At 43.9% G+C, this 17,818-nt stretch overlaps 1 protein-coding gene across 1 annotated transcript in view; it reads right to left on the bottom strand.

Moving 5' to 3' along the window:
• The window catches only part of LOC144501337 (carbonic anhydrase 4-like), an 83,681-nt gene that overhangs the window by 25,684 nt on the left and 40,179 nt on the right, over positions 1-17,818 (bottom strand). The gene's annotated exons all lie outside the window — the stretch shown is intronic.

The following is a 17,818-nucleotide window of genomic DNA, read 5'->3' as shown; positions in this document are numbered from 1 at the left end:
TTACCCAGGAATGTCTAAGGTAATATCTCTCCGGGGAGAAGTGAGTTATGATCTTGCAAATTGCGTTTTGTGACATTATCACATGAACACAACGTACTCAGATTAAATTCCTCTTGTCTATGTTAAGATATGCGACTTATTCCACAGGTCGACATTTCTATTAGAATCGGGTGGAATGCCTATGGTATGAGCGTACTAACAGTTCATAAAATAATATTGTAGAACCTAGTTGCCGTGAATCGTCTTGGCCAAGAGTGGGATACAGAATTATGTTGCATTCCGTGGCTTTTCGGGAACTAGACGAATGATTAAATGTAAAATAGCGAAAATTAAATGTGAATTTCAATTTTAGTTAAACTAAATTGCTTTTTTTCGCCAATGGTACTGAATTTAGCCGCCGTTGCACTGAAACTAAACTACAAACAAAACACAGGCGAAAGTAAGAAATGTCATTCGCTACATCAATCTCACTTCTTCCAACCAATGGATCACACCCAACTCGCACTTCATAAAATCCTGCAGTGCAGAAGGAGGCCATTCGGCCCATCAAGTCTGCACCGACCACAATCCCACCCAGACTCTATCCCCATGCATTTACCCGAGCTAGTCCCCCTGATACTAATAGGCAATTTAGCATAGCCACTCCACCTAACCCGCAGGGTGGTTAGCACTGCTGCTTCACAGCTCCAGGGACCTGGGTTCGATTTCTGGCTTGGGGCACTGTCTGTGTGGAGTTTGCACATTCTCCTCGTGTCTGCGTGGGTTTCCTCCGGGTGCTCCGGTTTCCTCCCACAGTCCAAAGATGTGCGGGTTAGGTTGATTGGCCATGCTGAAAATTGCCCTTAGTGTCCTGAGATGTGTAGGTTAGAGGGATTAGCGGGTAAATATGTAGGGATGTGGGGGTAGGGCCTGGATGGGATTGTGGTCGGTGCAGACTCGATGGGCCGAATGGCCTCTTTCTGTACTGTAGGGTTTCTATGATTTCTATGATCCTTGGACTGTGGGAGGAAGCCCACGCAGATACGGGGAGAATGTGCAAACTCCACGCAGACAGTGACCCAAGCCGGGAATCGAACCCGGGTCCCTAGTGCCTGTGAGGTAGCAGTGCTAACCACTGTGCCACTGTGCTGCCATTTGAACGGATTAAAACCTTCGCTCTATCACCTGAAGAATGGCGTTTGCAGGCAGAATGTCCGATATAAGGGAGCGCTAAGGGATACCTAATTGGGAAGCTGGGACCCTGTTGAATTAAAATGTCAGGATAGAAATTAACACTGCAATCAACATTAGTCAATTTCTGAACCCAGCCCCACTCCTATCGGGGCTGATCTGATGTTACCTGTATCTGGCGCCTATTATAGGATCGTACAGTGTAGAAGGAGGCCATTCAGCCCATCGAGTCTGCACTGACCACAATCCCACTCACACCCTATCTCCATAATACCAAGCATTTACCCCAGCTAATCCCTCTGACACTAGGGGGCAATTTAGCGTGGCCAATCCACCTAACCTATACATTTTTGGAGTGTGGGAGGAAACCCACGCAGGCACGGGGAGAAAGTGCATACTCCACACGGACAGTGACCCAAGCCGGGAATCAAATCCGGGTGCCTGGCACTGTGTGGCAGCAGTGCTAACCAGAACTAATTAATATTGCATCAACTCAGATCAGCTAATTCCGCCGACATTTTTCTGCTCTGAATGGTTCAGCTACTCATTAAATACATTCACGAAGCCAAATAAAAGCTTAACTTTCAACAAAAGCACAACCACACAATCGTACACCATTCTCAACCTGAGCAAAGTCAGAGCCCCCTGTCAAAACTTATAGAAGGGTTGTGTTCTGCAACAAATGAACTCTTCCAAGGCAATTATCACACTTTTCCTTCCAAATCCAACTGACAGCTTCGCACAAAGCCGGGGCTATTCCTCTTGCTTTGTGCTTGGGCTTTCTGATCCGGAAGAAAAACTGAACAGAAAGTGTGTGTGCCACAATTTGAGATTTGCTACAGAGTTTTATCCATTTTATCCAGAACCACACAGACCTACATCAAGGATAAATTTTACACATCTACAATACAGCCTCAACCTTGTGATAAATGTGAATGAATATGCTGTATTGCGGTCGCTCCGTTTTATCAAATTTTAGTTTCTTTAAACATTATAATCTAAATAAACTAAATTCTTTCGAGATTTTCGACGGAGAGTAAAGCCCCATATTAGTTCACAGACTTGGTGGTCAGGTATATCTCATTTTCTTAGATTTTTTAATTGCATGATAACTTGCTTGAATGGATCCAAAATAGTTTAAGTTTTGCAACAGTAAGGCTAAAGAGAGAAGTCAGTGGGGAAGCTGGTGCCTGTGTAATCAGTTGTTAGAAACTATTCGAAAGGTGCTGAGAAAGACGCATAGCGACCTCTACAGACCGATAGTAACTCGGTCCCTTGGAAATACAACAACAACAATGTACATTCATGTAGCACCCTAATGGTAACAACATGTTTCAAGGTGTTTTCCACGGGTGCCAAAATGGTTTTGTTCGGGGAAAATTTCCTGAGGAGGAAAAATGCCCTTTGACAAGATACGTATTCAAGAAACTTTGATTTGCTCATAGAATCCCAACAGTGCAGAAGGAGGCCATTCGGCCCATCGAGTCTGCACCAACCACAATCCCATCCTATCCTCGTAACCCTATATATTTACCCTGCTAATACCCCTGACACTAAGGGGCAATTTACCATGGCCAATCAACATAAACCACACATCTTTGAAGTGTGGGAGAAAACCGGAGCAGTGCTAACCACACGGCCCCGCACAGTCACCTAAGGCTGGAGCCGAACCCGGGATCCTGGCGTTGTGAGGCAGCAGCGCTAACCACTGTGCCACCATGATGCCCACTATTATGATATCAACTCATGATCTGAATTAAATGTGTGTCACCAGAAAGTTTTGCAAAGTGAAAGAATGGACACGGCCCTGTGTTTCCAATTATGGGGGGGGGGGGGGGAGTTGAGGGGGGGGGTTGGGGGGAGTTGAGGGGGGGGGTTGGGGGGGGGGGAGGAAATACTCCTGTAATTCTAAAGTGTCTTTCACAACGTCGGGATTCCCAAAGCACTTTCACAGCTAATGTACTGTCAAAATGAAGTGCCTCATGTTACGTGGGCAAAGCCTATGAAGTAGGAGAAGCGGTAGACCATTCGGCCCCTCAAGCATGCTTCAAAAAGACCATGGCTGATCCAACTGTAACCCAACTCCACATTCCCACCTACCCAGTTGGCTTTCACCCCCTTGCTTATCAAGAATCTATCCACGTCTGCCTTAAAATATTTAAAGACTCTGCTTCCACTGCCTTTTGAGGAAGAGAGTTCCAAAGATTCGCAACCCTCTGAGAGAGAAAAAAAAACTCTTCTTCTCTGTCTTAAATGGGTGACCCCTTATTTTTCAACAGTGACTCCTAGTTCTACATTCTTGCACAGAAGGAAACATCCTCTCTGCATCCATCCTGTCGAGACCTCCCCAGGATCCTCCTATATGTTTCAATCAAGTCACACCTTACTCTTCTAAACTCCACTAGATACAAGCCTAGATGATCCAACCTCTTCAAAAAGGACAACCTGCCCATTCCAGGTATTAGTCTAAACTCCAGGTATTAGTCTGGGCGGTACGGTGGCACAGTGGTTAGCACTGCTGCCTCACAGTGCCAACAGGTCCCAGGTTCAATTCCAGTCTTGGGTCCTTTGGAGTTTGCACATTGTCTGCGTGGGTTTCCTCCGGGTGCTCTGGTTTCCTCCCACAGTCCAAAGATGTGTGGGTTAGGTTGATTGGCCATGCTAAACTGACCCTAGTGCCTGGAGGATTAGCAGGATAAATGCTTGGGGTTGTGGGAATAGGGTCTGGGTGGGAATGTGGTTGGTATAGACTCGATAGGCCAAATGGCCTTCTTCTGTACTGTAGGGATTCTATGATTCCTCTGAATAGCTTCCAATGCATTGATCTCCTTCCTAAAGTAAGGAGACCAATACTGTACACAGTACTCCAGATGTGGTCTCGCCAATGCCCTGGAAAACTGAAGTATAACATCCCTACTTTTGTAATTAACTCCTCTCACAATAAACAATAATATTTTGCTTGCTTAATCTGACCAATAAAGCTGATGAACACAATGAGAATTAGATGCTTTACAGTTTTGTTAGAAAATGAAAGAAAGCTATCCCTTTCAATTGATATTCCACCTGCTTAGAGCCTTAGTGGGAGTGGGATGTACCATAATAACTATAATACAGGTGTAACAGCCCAACCCTAACCCCAACAGCAACAAGTAGAACCCATCTAGAGGCAACATATATACATACTCGTAGTACTGGCCAGACCCTGGCTCAGTACTACCTAGTGGGAACCAACGATGGTTCACCACATTCACCCCTCCTTTGAAGACAAAGGCCGGCGGGGTACAAAAAAAACAGAATAATTTGTCATCAGTCTATAAGTTCAGACAGTCAGGGGGACCGCACCGTCGTTGTGACCTCCTCAGCACCGGTGATGACACCGGAGTAGGCACTCGCAGTGGCGTTCTCCCCAAGGCGATGTCCAACGGTTCCTCCACAGTCTCACGGGCCGACTGACCCCGAGGTGATGATAATCCGTTGAGTTCCGACACGCCCTGAAGTGGTGACCATCTCCTGGACTCAGGCAAGCTGTACATGGGAGTAAAGGGGTTAAGTAATGGTCCCGATGCTGCCCGCGCCGTGTCAGGAGGGGAAACAATAGTTGGGGGGTCTCTAACAGGAGGTATGGGAGCGACAGGGGTTTCTACGTCCCCTGCTGGCGCCAGGTCTCGAATCGAGACCGTGTCCTCTCGCCCGTCAGGGTATGCCACAGAGGCATACTGAGGGTTGGCGTGGAGGAGATGGACCTGTTCGACCAACGGGTCGGACTTGCGGGGCCTTACATGCCGCCGCAGGAGGACAGGTCCTGAGTACGTCAACCAAGACGGTAATGAGGTCCCAGAGGAAGACTTCCGAGGGAATGAAAACAGCCTCTCATGAGGAGTAGCGTTGGTTGCCGTACACAGGAGTGAGCGTATGGAATGGAGCGCATCAGGGAGCACCTCTTGCCAACGGGAGGCTGGAAAGCTTTTTGACTTCAACGCCAGTAAGACAGCCTTCCAGACTGTAGCATTCTCACGTTCCACCTGTCCGTTACCCCTAGGGTTGTAGCTCGTGGTTCTACTAGAGGCAATCCCGTATGAGAGCAGATATTGCCTCAAGTCATCGCTCATGAACGACGAGCCCCTATCGCTGTGAATGTAGCAGGGGTACCCGAACAGAGTAAAAAGATCACGGAATGCCTTGATAACCGTGGCAGCGGATGTATCAGAGCAGGGAATAACAAAAGGGAATCTCGAGTACTCATCAATGATGTTGAGGAAGTACACATTCCGATCTGTCGAGGGAAGGGGGCCCTTAAAGTCGACACTCAGTCTTTCGAAGGGACAAGTGGCCATGACTAGTTGTGCCCGGTCAGGTCGGTAAAAGTGCGGTTTGCATTCCGCACATACCCGACAACTTCTCGTTATGGACCTGACATCCTCCACCGAGTAGGGCAGATTGCGGGCTTTTACGAAGTGGTAGAGCCGAGTGACCCCAGGATGGCATAGGTCATTATGGAGAGCCTGCAAACGGTCCTCCTGTATACTGGCGCATGTTCCATGCAACAGGGCATCCGAGGGCTCGTTGAGTTTCCCTGGACGATACATGATGTCGTAATTATAGGTGGAGAGTTCGATTCTCCACCTCAAGATCTTGTCGTTCTTGATCTTGCCCCGCAGCGTGTTATTGAATATGAACGCCACGGACTGCTGGTCCGTGATCAGGGTGAACCGTTTTCCCGCCAAGTAATGGCGCCAATGCCTGACCAGGCTGCAAGGTAGTCCTCAAAACATTTCAACCAGTGGTCGAAGGTGTTAGAGGCGCCCGCCGCACGTGGATCCAGTGTAAGACGTTCGGGTTTTAACATTTGCTCCAGACTCTCTGTATCGTTTTCTTTTTTTTTAACGACGAGAGTTTAATTAATAGTAAATAAAATTGATGCGCGTTATCACACACGAGGCTTGAGATGCTCAAGGAAATAAAGGCTTTTATTTACTATTACAACGAAGCTACCATGTATAGTACACGATCCCAGACTGAGGGGCCCCAGACAGAGCAGTGACCTTTATACCTCTCCCAGGAGGCGGAGCCCGACTGGGATGTACCATAATAACTATGATACAGGTGTAACAGCCCAACTCTAACCCCAACAGCAACAAGTAGAACAACCCATCCCTAACCCCAACAGCAACATATATACATACTCGTAGTACTGGCCAGAGCCTGGCTCAGTACTACCTAGTGGGAACCAACGATGGTTCACCACAGGGAGTCACTAACCAGAGGGCAGAGAGTTAGAGGGGATTTGAGGAAAAATGTTTCCACCCAGAGGGTGGTGGGAATCTGGAACTCTGCCTGAAAGAATGGTAGAGGCAAGAACCCTCATATGAACCCTTAAATATGAACATTAATGTTCATTTTTTAAAAAAATGTTGCTAAAGTGACTAGTTGTTTTAGTCCTAATTAATATTTGACTTTCTCAACACATCGGCACTGTTGGTTGTCATAATTTTTTGAAGCATTTTTCTTTGATTTTCTACATTGGAAGGGGATTAGATATTTCTCTCATTGAGCCACTAACATCTAATATTGCAGTAATTTTCTGACATTCTCACTAATTAATAAATAAAGATAAATTTATTGTTTGGGTGCACCCAGGGAAGAGTGAATGAAATTTTATTGCTAAGCGAACAGAACAAATATTCCAAAATCATATTTCATAGAGTCATATGCTGGAATTTTACTGCCTCGGCCACCCAAGGCTCGTAAGATCCCACCCGGGGCCAACAGAGAATGCTGTTCTGCGAGCCTCTCCCTCCCCAATTCTGGGGCGGGCAAGGCAGTGAAATAAAGTTTTACAGCACAGAAAGAGGCTCTTTGGCCCACCGTGTTTGTGCCAGCCATCGAGCACTTACCTGTTCTAATCCCATTTTCCAGTGCTTGGTCCATAGCCATATACGCTATGGCATTTCAAGTGCTCAACTAAATGCTTCTTAAGTGCCATGAGGGTTCCTGCTTCTACCATCCTTTCAGATAGTGAGTTCCAGATTCCCACCACCCTCTGGGTGAAAACGTTTTTTCTCAAATCCCCTCTAAATCTCCTGCCCATTACCTTAAATCCATGCCCACTGGTTAGTGAGGGAAAAACTAAGGGAAAAAGTTTCTTCATATCCATATGTGCTGTATTGTTCTTATATCAAAGTTACTTGGGAACATGTAAATCCAGAATAAGGTAACATCATGTTAGCTGAAGTTTTTGACTTATGCATCTAATGTTTTCTGTATCAGTATATGTTGCAAGCAATATTTTGTTCAATCTTTTGATTTTTTAAAAAATAACTAAAACTAAATGATTGCTTTGAGATTTGTTCCTTTTCTTCAAAATTCTGGTTTGTACATTAAATCTCACACTGAAAATCAAAGAGAACAGAGGTCGTTTCAGAAGAAAAGGTCCTGTGAGGGAGAGTAATTGGGGGCAACTTCAGCTCATAGTGACATCAAGATGAAAACACAGTGGTAACCTTCAAAATGAACACTCAATATGCTGGAAATATGCAACAGATTGGTGAACATCTAAAAATGGAAAAGAAAGGTCAATGTTTCAGGAATAAACTCCCGTGCCTTGAAATTTCTGTGAATTTCATTAGCATGAAATTCCATAATCGGATAGCACCTCTGCAGAGAGAAAACTGAAGTAATTTGATACAAGTTCTCACAATAGTATTTAAATGATCTCATGTTAAGACATTCATTGGGACTTGGTAATTTTGACTATTGGACTATACACCAACCAAGTTGAACCTGCTCTTCCTTCCCTCAGATTCCGACCGAATGTCTGCCAGACATTTCCTGTTTTTTATTTCCATTTTCAGTTTTGACATCTTTAGATGTAGATTCATAAACACTTTAACAATACCAGCACTGTCTGTTCATTCATTTCCCCTGAGGGGAGGCAATGGGCGAGTGGTATTATCACCAGACTATTAATCCAGAAACTCAACTAATATTCTGGGCACCTGGGTTTGACCCATGGCAGATGGTGGAATTTGAATTCAATCAAAAATGTTTGGAATTAAGAATCTACTGATGAACATGAAACCATTGTCGATTGTCAGAAAAATCCACCTGGTTCACTAATGCCCTTTAGGGATGGAAATCTGCCAAACTTATCTGGTCTGGCCAACATTTGACTCCAGATCCACAGCAATGTGGTTGACTCTCAATTGCCCTCCAAGGGCAACTAAGAATGGACAATAAATGTTGGCCAGCCAGTGACGTCCATGTGCCACGAATGAATGTTGAAAAAAAGTATAATACGTCATTTTGCCAATTTTTTGATAGTTTAACATTATGCTCTATATTCATTTTGTTTTACATTTGCTAATCACTAGATGGATCGAGAGGGGGGAGAATAATTGGCCAATCTTAGCTCATCCATCCTCTGCTTTAAAAGATTATTCATGTTCACCTATCACATTGTGCACTGCTTATAGAATGAGTTTAAAGCTTTTTGAAATGCTCCTCCAAATATGGCCACTGGAAAAGGGTAAGTCTCTCATTTGATGAGTAACTGAACCAATTATAAACCAAGAGAAACCCAGGGTTAATTTTGGTCTGTGCTGCTTTAACAGATCTGGGAGGAGACAGTAGGAAAGCTATAATTAGTCTCAATGAGCGTGAATTAGAAGGGAGACAATTCAAGGAACCCATTCCAAGGGCATGTTGGATAAGGGACATCCTATCAACACTCACTGTCAAGATCCACAAATGGAGGATGAGCAATATCAGACTGCTGTTACTCATGGAGCTTTTCTCTTAACAAGAGGGACACAGTTGAGATGGGGGAGGGGAGAAAAACAGGACAATAATCCTCCAATTTCCTCTGTGTAACAATAATTTATGTTTGTCCAACTCTCATCACATTATTCCATTTCAGGGGTCATTAGGAGGAAGAATTGTGCCCAATGAAGGAAACTGAGAAGAGGGAGAGTTAGACAAAAAGATAAGAGGCAGGTTTTAGGATGCTTTTGAAAGCAAGGATAGAGGTAGCATTAGGAAATGCTTTTGAGAAGAATTGTTGAGGGCACAGGAACTGAGACATTCAAAAATATCTACATAACAATGATATAAGTGGTGTACACGTTTGTATCTTGTATAGGATGTGTGTATTTATTTTTAAATCTGTTTGCGACAGTGTGTGTGTATTCATAGGTGGGATGTGTTCTCCTGTAGATAGGTCTGTGTGCATCTGTGGGTGGTGGGTTTATATAGCTGTGGGTGGTGGGTGTGTATAGCTGTAGTGGGTGTGTGTTTCTGTGGGTGGGGATGCATGCACCTGTGGGTGAGGGCATGTGTGTATCTGTCAGTGAGGGCATGTGTGTGTCTGTGGGTGGAGATGTACGTATTTCTGGGTGGGATTTATATGTGTGCGTAGTTGCAGGTAGAGCATGTGTATCTGTGATTGCAGTGTGTGTGTACCTGTAACTGAGAGCATATGCGCAACTGTAGATTAATGTCTGTGTATCAATTTGTATGTGTGTCTGTGTTTTTAGATGTGTGTGTATCTGTGTGTTAGGTTGGATGTGTATCTGTGTGCTTGGGTGTGTATGTGTGTTTGGCTGGGTGTGTATTTGTGTGCTTGGGTCTATGTGTATCTGTGTGTATCCCCAAGTTTGGATGTGTGTATTTTGTGTATATCTGTGCTTGGTTGTATATGTATCTATGTGTTTGGGCGTGTGTGTATCCATTGGTATCCCTGTGTTTGGGTGTGTGTATCTTGTGTGTATATATCTGTGTGTTTGGGTCTGTGTGCATCCCCATGTTTGGGTCTGTGTGCATCCCCATGTTTGGGTGTGTATGTCTCTGTGTTTTGGTGAGTGTATATATGTGTGTATGTCCTTGTGTTTGGTTGGATGTTCATCTATGCTTTTGGTGGGGTGTATGTCTATACTGCTACATGCCTGCACTATCCTCAGCATATCGATACTGCTAACTATCTACAACATGATGGGCATTGGCTATCCCATGATTTAAATGCATTAGTAGAATTTGTACATCATAGCATTATCACAATTCGTCTTGTGTTTCTTTTTCCTCTTACTCCTAGTCTTTAACTCAGTGAAGAACGTTTGTTTAAGTGCACTGTCCAATCGCCTTTTCCATAAACTAGGCATCATTCTATTTTCAAGCTTAGTTTCTGAACTCAAACATGGGAAATGCTCATTTTGATTTAGCAATGTCAAAATAGCATTTTGTGAATGAACATCTTGTTTCTTCTCTGGTCAATATCTTATTCTGTTTCAAGGATACTCCTTATGTTCCTTATAAGGATACTCCTTATGTTCACTCAAAAGGGTTCCGCATTCCTGCTTTGTTTGATCTCTGAAATGTTTTGATCTTGTTCTTTCTCCAAACCCCATTTCGAACACATCTTTTCCACTTCTTTTTGAGCAGTGTCAATTTCTCCAAAGTTTCGTAGGGCGGGATTCTCTGGCCTCCCAACCATGTGTTTCCCGGCTGGGGGAGGAAACGCACCGCTCGCCGGTGACGGAATCTTCTGGTCCTGCCACCGTTAATGGGAATTCCCATTGATTCCACCCTATGCTGCCGGGAAACCCGGGGTGAGGGTACGCCATCAGCACAACCAGAAGATTTGGTGACGTGGCCGGCTGGAGAATTCCGGCTCTCAACATTTTTGCATAATTTTGAACTCTGTCCAGTTCTCAACAGGCTGTGAATGGTCTTATGCAAATTGTCCACTTGCCTGTATCCCAACTGCTATATCTTGTGTCTTAGCGCTGGGAAGCACTTGCAAACCTGTGTCCCTGGTCATTGATCTGGAAAGATCATTTTACAATTTCAGCCCTTCTTGTTGGCAATTCTTACTTTTCAAATTTGCAGGTATTTCAGTTGTTTTCCTGTCATTCATTACTGACATATCACCCACAATTATGTTGATTAGATCAATCCTTTGATCAACTGAATCACAACTCAGAAATTATTGCAGGAACAACTTTAGAATTGTGGCACTCCATAACCACCCATCTGTTCCTTCATTTTTCTCAAGAATCATATTGTTCTTTTCACTCTGAAGTTCTAACTGTTGATTAGTTTTGCTTTTTAATTCTGCATTCCACCAATTATTCTGATTTACCAGCAGTTCCTTTTCCTGTCCAAGGTGTGTTCCCATATATTTCATAGAGACTTCTGATGCTTGTAGTTCGTTATGCTTTAGCTGAACATTAACCTTTACTAAGTTCGCTTTTACCTATTTATCATTTAATCAGTTCAAGTCTGCAGTCAAGTATTCCATTTTCCATTATTGATTCTCAATTGTTCTCACCAATTCTCTTCTTTCATTAGCCAACGCAAACCTTTTTTGCACATAAAAGTTGATTTTCTACATCAATCAAGTTTGCCTTCAATTGCTTGTTTCTGCAATATGAGTCTCATTTTTGACCACAGTAGCTTTCCAAGAGTTGGTTAAGATTAACCATCTTCTGCTATACAGTTGTCACCACATTACTGTCTCCACTGGCCAAATCATTACCCAGGATAAAATCTAACCCATCAATAGGTGTTTAGGAATCATTCCCATCATAACAATTCCATTGACAAAGTGACTTTTCAAACTGACTTCACACAAATAAATATATTCATCCCTTCCATTATTCATCCCTTATTAATACATTTTTCTTCATAAAACTATCTGTACTGCAGATTGTATCATCAGCCATCGTTAATGATTGATCTGCCTGGCTGATATTCTAATTACAGGGTCTAGTGCACAAGAGCACTTAAATAATTTAGAAGCAATATTGAACATTTTCAAGCACATGGTCTGCATAGCAAGAAAGAAAAATGTGACTTTTTCCAGATGTCAGTCCAGTATATGGGTCACGTTATTGATAGTAAAGGCCAACATAAAGCATCTAAAAAGATGGACGTTATTTTAGAAGCAACATGTCTGAAGAATGTGATGCAGTTGAGGTCCTTTCTAGGATTAGCAAATTATTATGGCAAATTTGTTCCTAATTTCTACATTATTGAAACCATTGCATAATGTGCTACATGTGAAACAGTCATGGAACTGGATGACAGAATGTGAGAAAGCATGCTTAGATATCAAAGATGCTTTGAAGAAATCTGAAGTATTGGTTCATTTTAATCTGAAACTATCATCAGTGATTGCTTGTGACACTTCACCAAATGGAGTAGGGGCGGTAGTTGCATGTACTATGTCTTTGGGAGAAGAACGACCAATAGCATTTGCTTTGACTACTCTGACTAGTGCTGAATCCAACTATGCTTCAACCTGAAAAAGAAGTATTGAGTATAACGTTTGGCATACAAAGGCTTATTCATTTAAATGGCCATCATTTCACATTATTGACTGATCATCAATTCGTACTCAATACATTTCAAAATGATAAAAATTTCTCCAACTAGTCAAATGGCTTTGTAATAGAGTTTGTTCAATTATGTTTAATGACAAATCGAAAGAATTAGATGGCACAAATATTTATTGGTTAAATAAAATCACAAAATAAACTGGAAAAAATATCTGCTTCATAAAGTTTTACATTATATAAAAATGTTTTCATTTACATATTAATAACAATAATCCAGTTCTCACCATACTATCATGGCACATCCATACTGCTAACAAAATTAAACATTTCAGAAAACGTATTTACACCTTTGCATTAATTACAATTGCAAATGTACAAAAATTACAGCATTTTTTCATTGCATACATATTAAACATTGACATTCAATGGCATATCCATCACTAAATCTCCCACCGTCAACATCCTGGGTGTTACCATTGATCAGAAACTGAACTGGACTAGCCAGATAAATATAATGGCTACAAAAGCAGGTCAGAGGCTAGGTATCCTCACCTCCTGACTCCCCAAAGTCAGTCCACCATCTGCAGAGTACAAGTCAGGAGTGTGTTGGAATACTCTCTACTTGCTTGAATGAGTGCAGCGCCAAGAACTCAAGAAGCTCGACACCATTCAGGGCAAAGCAGCCCGCTTGATTGGCACCCTTTCTACAACCATTCACTTCCTCATCACCAATGAACAGTGTGTAACATCTACAATATGCACTGCAGGAACTCACGACGACTCCTTAGACAGCACCTTCCAAACCCATGACCGCTACCATCTAGAATGACAAGAGCAGCAGATACCTGGGAACACCACCACCTGGAGGTTCCCCTCCAAGTCAGTCACCATCCTGACTTGGAAATATATTGCTGTTCCTTCATTGTTGTTGGGTCAAAATCCTGGAACTCCCTCCCTAACAACACTGTGGGTGTAACCACAGCTCAGGGACTGCAGCGATTCATTAAGGCATCTCATGACCACCTTCTCAAGGAAAATTAGGGATGGGCAATAAACGTTGGCTGGATCAAAATCCTGGAACACCCACCTCCTATAAATGATTTTTTTAAAAATCCAATGTTTGTATTTGCCATATCTTCCCATTAACATACATCAAAAGATATCAGCAATAGCATTCTCCTCTAACTTTACATTGCTAATACAATCTGGTTTAGAACAAAAACAACCTTGGTCAAATAAAAGCAAACCAGAAAGGGGCTTTATCTGTTTAAAGGAGCCTGAAGTCTGTAAAATTGTATTTTGTTTTCCTACGAAACTGTACAAATATTCTTAATTTATTCCCCAAACATTTCCTTAAAATTTTTCATTACAAGTTAAAATAAACATGTTCACCGAGGATTGAATTGATGTTAGTAATAAACACATCAATTCAAAAAGATGAAATTCATTTGCTATTTTAATGAAGGTGTTAGCCGGTTTATTTTAGCTGCCTTGTTGCTAATACTGCAGTGTGATTTCAAGTACTTCAACCTGCTGAAAAAAAATAGCTTTTCACAGTCGATTTGCTCACACAATTGTGCCACTTTGGAGCTCTGTGCAATTTATCGGCTAACACCTAGGCAATGCTCCATAATCATGTTAAAGGAATCTATTTAAAGGTGATGCCAGCTAAAATTGTGCTGCATTCAATTATGAACTTTTTCCTCACAAAGTATGATTATTAAACATTCATTTCAAGTGAAGAAAATTCCAGCAGTTCCAGTTTGTTCTGTGTAGACTTGTTCAGATCCAAGTGGAAAATATGATTCCTTTTTGTACATTTGTATAAAACCAAGTTATTCATTTCTTGCCTTAATGCAACTAACTATGTTAACATCAAGATAGTAAATAATGGGTGGGATGTTTATCCCTCTCCGCAGCGTGTTTCGCTGGTGGCAGGTTCCTATGGTCCTGCTGTCATCAACTGGGGGGGGGGGGGGGTGTTGGCGGCGGGTGGGGGTGGAATTCTCCAACTTTGCCTCCAGCTGGGTTTCTCTTCTCCCGCTGCAGTGAGCGGAGATTTGGCTAAGCGCCAAATTCTCCATTCTCGCTGGCAGTGGTTGTGGGGAGTACGGGACCGGAAAATTCCAGTCGGGGCTTCCTGTTGAATGCACCTTTCCCACCGGGACACCGGGGGTTGGGGTGCACCATCGGTGGGATCATAGGATCCTGCCAGCGTGAATGCCGCAAGATTTCGGCAATCAAGTGCATAGCCAATCCATAGTTAGGTGGATTGGCTATGCTAAAGTTGCCCCTTAGTGTCAGGGGGACTAGCTAGGGTAAATGCATGGTGTTATAGGGATAGGGCCTGGGTGGGATTGTTGTCGGTGCAGACTCAATGGCCTCCTTCTGCACTGTAGGGATTCGATGATTCTATAAAGCCCAGCAAAACATTAAGTGGAATGAATCAAGTCTATTTTAAAGTTCAGGAAAGTAATTCCAAAAGATTTTTTACCTGAGTAATTTCTTGGTGTGTCCAAATAAAGCTGCCAAATTTAAAATACCAGAGGCCAGATGGTCAGGATGGAGCCTGAGTTTAGCCCATTCCAGCCTGACCCCAACTCTGATACAAGGGGTGGCAGCCTATAGGGAATCAGGGCTAGAGGAAACTAAAAGTGTTCGGTGTGATTTACCTGTCACTCTGGATCCTGTCACCTTCGATCTAAAGCTTGTGTGGGGTTGGGGGGAGGTTTCCACATCTGTTTTGGGAAGGGGACAGGAGCAGAAAATCCAGTGGGAGGTCCAAAACATGGATTACTCCAGTGAGATTTCCCATAGTGCTCTGCCAATCATGTAACAGGGCTTTCCCTCATTAGAGTACATTTAAATGTAACCATAAGGCCTCTATGTCTGATAGTCTCTCCCCATCCTCCAACTCCACCACATAATACATTAATGTCGATGTTAATCACGACAGGTTTCCCACAGCGCGCAACTGCTGAGCAGATCACTCCAGAGGAGTTCAGGTGAGTTCAGGTGAGGGGATTAGCCGGGTAAATGTGTGGGGTTACGTGATTAGGGCCTGGCTGGGATTGTGGTCGGTACAGACTCGATGGGCCAAATGGCCTCCTTCTGTACTGTAGGGATTCTATGATTGACTCCTTGGCTCAGAGAGGAGAGGGTCATGCCCAGGCACTGCCCCCTGGCACTGCATGGGAGGGGGGTGTTCAGGGTGGGTTATGATTTTTTTTTGTATCAGGATGACCTTCAAAAAATCTTTTGAAATCCATGTTGCTGGCATGGCGGGTTCAATCAGAGCTCACCCTGCTAGTGTGATGGCATGGCACCCAGCCCTTGGATTTTATTTCCCCAGGTTGCTCACAATGCAGCAGCGGAAGCTGTCATCTGGGGCTGGCGACTTCCACGCTGTTTTTCTGCCTGCTGCCACACTCTGCACTAAAAAAAGAGAAGCCCTGAGCTTCTGAGCAGGTGGCAAAATATCCACCTCATCCACGCCCCAGTCCTTCTGTAAATATTCAGTCTAATTACATCGGAGGGCTCTAACTACAATTCTAACACTAACCCGAGTGGGGAAGCTGCTCCGACACTTCCACCAGGCCAACTCAGTGAGAAGCGGATCAGAAGCAGAGAGACAATTCAAGGCATTCTAGTTTCTGGTGCCAGGCAGTGCACTCCTTGGTGCCCACAAAGAAAGCTTAGGCTCAAACTCTCTGGTGATCACCCAGAAACACCAATTCACGTCAATAGAATCTTACAGCAGAGCCTGAATGGCCTCCTTCCACTGTGCATGTGCTGGCTCCTTGAGAGAGTTAACCAATTAGCCCCAGTGCCATGTTCTTTCCCTGCTAGTTTGAACCTTTGCAAGTGCGTATCCAATTTCATTTTGAGAGCTACTATCGAATCTGCTTCTACTGCCCTTCAAGGAGTGCATTCCCGGATCATTGCTTGCAGCAAAAACAAATTCTCATCCTCCCTTTGGTCCATTTGCCATCACCTTAAATCTGTTAAACCAACTTGTTCACCAGCAGAAACAGTTTACCCTGTCAGCACCCCTTAACCTTGTCTGCTCGAAGGAAAATTATCCTAGAATCTCCACAAAAACATGAGTCCCTTGTCACTGCATATATTCTAGCCAATCTTCTCTGCACACTCTGCAAGGTCTTAACTCCAAGGGACATCCTGAGGCCAATGGTTAAAAGTCATCATTCTGACAACAATGGGTGGGAATCTAATGGCACAAAATCTGCATCCCCTCCACCCCCCATTATCTTTGTTTACCACTATGAAATACTGCTTACTTGGATAAACCCACTGGACAAAAGTATTCAAGCTAGGATTTCCAGCCCTTCCCACCAGCCAGATCTTCCAGTCCCGCCAAAGGTAACCTCCCACCGTTGTGGCAAATTCTCCAGCAGTGGGACGGGAAAGCCACGGTAGCACAGTGGTTAGCACTGCTGCTTCACAGCTCCAGGGTCCCGGGTTCGATTCCCGGCTCGGGTCACTGTCTGTGTGGAGTTTGCACATTCTCCTCGTGTCTGCGTGGGTTTCCTCCGGGTGCTCCGGTTTCCTCCCACAGTCCAAAGATGTGCGGGTTAGGTTGATTGGCCAGGTTAAAAAAATTGCCCCTTAGAGTCCTGGGATGCGTAGGTTAGAGGGATTAGCGGGTAAAATATGTGGGGGTAGGGCCTGGGTGGGATTGTGGTCGGTGCAGACTCGATGGGCCGAATGGCCTCCTTCTGCACTGTAGGGTTTCTATGATTTCTATGAAAACACCATAGAATTCAGCCAGACTGGAAGTTCCCACCGGTGGCCATTTGCAAAACACGACATGGCGGGGCAGGAAAATCCCACCCAAATAGGGGCAGAACGGTTGCATAGTGGTTAGCACTGCTGCCTCACAGTGCCAGGGACGTGGGTTCAATTCCCGGCTCGGGTGACGTCTATGTGGGGTCTGCACATTCTCCCCGTGTCTGCGTGGGTTTCCTCTGGGTGCTCTGGTTTCCTCCTACAGTCTGAGAGACGTGCTGGTTAGCCATGCTAAATTCTCCCTCAATGTACCCGAACAGGCGCCAGAGTGTGGCGACTAGGTGATTTTCACAGTAACTTCATTGCAGGGTTAATGTAAACCTACTTGTGACACTAATAAATAGACTAAACTTTAAACAATTAGACAGCTGGTATTTGTTTCAGGAACCAAGCATGGTCATTGTGCTTTTGGAAGGGCAAGTTCAAGTGCTTTATTTTCCGCTCGTTTGTTGTTAATTTATTGCGATTATTACAGCCCTCTTCCGCATTATACTGCATGTGTGAAAAATGGA

The sequence above is a fragment of the Mustelus asterias genome, chromosome 12, assembly GCF_964213995.1.
Source record: "Mustelus asterias chromosome 12, sMusAst1.hap1.1, whole genome shotgun sequence".
In the NCBI taxonomy this organism is placed as follows: Eukaryota; Metazoa; Chordata; class Chondrichthyes; order Carcharhiniformes; family Triakidae; genus Mustelus; species Mustelus asterias.
Note: the sequence above shows the minus strand (reverse complement) of the source record. Positions and strands in the feature narration are given on the sequence as shown.